General features: G+C 30.5%; 1 protein-coding gene across 3 annotated transcripts in view; it reads right to left on the minus strand.

The window, feature by feature from the left end:
* Window positions 1-3286, minus strand: part of LOC106874238 (fatty acid synthase) — a 90805-nt gene that overhangs the window by 84482 nt on the left and 3037 nt on the right. Inside the window, exon 1 of one of the 3 annotated variants that reach the window (XM_052968171.1) lies at window positions 2096-2222. The exons of 1 other annotated variant lie outside the window; for it this stretch is intronic. The gene's annotated coding sequence lies outside the window, so the exon portion shown is untranslated. Of the gene's footprint in view, window positions 1-1028; window positions 1184-2095; window positions 2223-3286 lie in introns of those variants that run through there. One more of the 3 variants, XM_014921894.2, reaches the window with a different exon arrangement.

Genomic DNA, 3286 nt, shown 5'->3' on the forward strand with positions numbered 1-3286 from the left:
GAAATCTACGGACGCACAAAACAGAGAAAAAGAAACAAACATGGACGACTTGATCCGAAACAACCCCGAGTGGGGAACGGTCCTCAAAAGTAACCTCCAAAATTCCTACGTTCTTGGAATCTACATAGTTCGAGGTATATTTGTAGAAAATTTCATTAAAGAATATCTATTTTCTTGAAAGTTAAGACGAATTGAAGTGGACGCCGGTGAATTTTCTGAAATTCCCCACCCACCCCTCCTAAAACATATTCATCCAAAAGTTTTGTATATTCGGAATGTACATGATATAACACACATTCGTAGAAAATTTCATTAAAAAATATCCATTTTTCTGAAAGTTATGATCATCCAAAGTTGGTGGGGCAGGAATCTGTAGTTATGCCTATCTGTATTATAGTGCAAATAGTGGAATACATTTCATGCCGCGAGAAAGAAGTTTCACGTTTGGACGCTTGCTATTCGGATAGAGAAAATTTAAAGGTTCAAGGTATCAAAATTATGCGCGGCCTAAAGGATAAATAAGGATCTTTCAATCTGCCTTTAATATCTTTTCTTCTTCAGGACATAAAGTCCTGTTTGAACTATTTGTAGTAATATATTAGCTTAATTACGTATTTATGAAGTTCCCAAGTAGGGATAGGTAATACAAACGTAAATAACATTACGAACAGAAACCGGCTAGACTCGAATCTTCTAACAGATGCATTGTTATAACACTACTTTTGAATAAACGTTAAAATTAAATACGAATGCAACTTTAGAAATAAAATAATAATTTGAGATATAATTTGTAAGAGTACGATGCAATAGACATTAATTGTATCACAATACATTTCCACACATCACGAAATGAACTCTGAAAAAACGAAATACAGAATTAGATATAAAATTAGGTAGACTGGTGGTTGTCTACCCAGTAATCAAACACAACTCGACAACGCGTCTTGAATAATTATATAGTTTCTAACAATATAGATAAGAGGTATGACGCATCAGAATTTACAAGTTAGAAATGGTTTAAGGAATACCTTTATTCCATGCCGGCAATTCGGTTTGTGGAAGTAAGTTAGCATGGAGTGCGGGTTATATACAATTAAATATTAGCAATACAATTGTGTAAATACTAATAACAATTACCAGATTGAAATCGATTAAAGATAACGTAACTACTGAGATAAGAGGGAAAGAGAGAGAGAGAGAGAAAGAGGCATTTTATATTCACTTCGGAATATTAAAATTCTGTATAGATGTAGTATAAATATTAACTGTCTGACGCGGTTAATTAAATTTACAGAAAATTACCACATATTTAACTGCACTAGTGTTTGTGTATATGTATGTATATAATTGGAAGAGAACGTTTGTTTTGTATTTAAAACGAAAAAAAATTCCACTTAGCCGCTACGCAATATGCATTCTTATGAAATAAAGAAAAACAATTATTGGCTTTCAACATTAATGAAACATTCATTCGTATTTTTTTTTAATACGCTCACACACACACAAGCGGAAAACCTTGCGATTATTTAATAAAGAAATCTAATACAAATATCGGTGCCCCAGCATGGCTACAGCTCATGAGTTGAAACTAGATAAAATGAAAAAAAAATAATAAAATGATATATATATAGAGAGAGATAGAGGGGAAATCACTAAGTAATTGGGTACATGCTGTGAATCATGAAAGTAAAATATCTAAGTTATTTAAGTATTATTTATTTCCCTCTCGTTAGCCTTTTATTCGGTGGGTGGGACGGACTAATAATGGTACTTTCGCGATACCGAAGACTGGCTCTTTGAATCTTAGCAACAGCAACAATTAAATTCAGTCAGAATTTTCAGTTAACTGCAAATAGGTTTTGTTGGATTTTATTTTTCCTTCGGGAATATGAAGATATTACAAGCGAGAAGCGTCACTCGAATTAAACCCTAATATCGATGTAATGTTCTGCTTGGCAAAAAAGTGTAGGAGAAAAAAAAAAAAGGACACGAAAAGTATTACATAATATATGTCACAGTTTCTTTCTTGTTACATTGCTTGAAATAAATATGTCGAAGTGGGTAAATTTTAGCATCATAGCTTGTCAATACTTGCTTCTTTTTGCGATATGAAAGTCCATTGCAGCTGGACATCTGCCAAGTATTGAATTATTACGGCATTTCTTCGTTTCCAAATCCAAAAGCATCACTCATAATATAATTTCCTCTCCGTGACACCTGTTTTTCTTTCGAACTGAGTCCCGATTCCGTTAGGATCGGACTAATGGAGTTCAAGTGACACGAGATTAAAAAGAGACCCTTGAAGCAAATTATATCAGCAGTTTAACTAATTTAATGATGATTATCAATGATATCAAAGAGATTTTATTTATATTCAGTCTTAAACAAGTAATAATTCATAATATAACAGAAATGCCAGCATTATCATTCTTGAAAATAGCAAAAGAAAAAACGAGAAAATAAATCATTGAAAGACACCTTCAACCATTTAACATTTTATACTTTTCAGAAGTAACTAAAAAAAAAAAAGGACTTACAATAATTAATAATGGTATTCTAATTATTATTAGACAATCTCTAAATGAAATATATTCCCGTAACAATAATATAAAATTTTCTTCGTTTAATCAATACAATAGATATTGTATACGCAGAAAAAGTATCAAAACAGAAAAAAAAATCGATATGATGAAAGAAGAATGAGAGAAAATATAAAAAGGTCCCTTTTAATTATATTTTCTGTAAGTTGCTAAAAATAACGGTTTAATGTAAAGAAATAAACTTGAAAATATGCAATGCAATTCCATGTATTTCATTTTACTTTTGTCATGGTTTTCCTGAGAAAGGCATGAATGCCAGCCAAACAACCGTATATACACACACACACATATATATATATATACACACATATATACACATACATACATATATATCTACACATATATATACACACACACACACATATATACACACACACACATATATACACACACACACACATATATACACACACATATATACACACACATATACACATCTATATACATATACACATATATATACACATATATATACACATCTATATACATATACACATATATATACACATATATATACACATATATATACACATACACATATATATACACATACACATATATATACACATACACATATATATACACATACACATATATATACACATATATATACACATACACATATATATACACATATATATACACATACACATATATATACACATATATATACACATACACATATA

Source organism: Octopus bimaculoides, chromosome 1 (genome assembly GCF_001194135.2).
Source record: "Octopus bimaculoides isolate UCB-OBI-ISO-001 chromosome 1, ASM119413v2, whole genome shotgun sequence".
NCBI classification, from domain to species: Eukaryota; Metazoa; Mollusca; class Cephalopoda; order Octopoda; family Octopodidae; genus Octopus; species Octopus bimaculoides.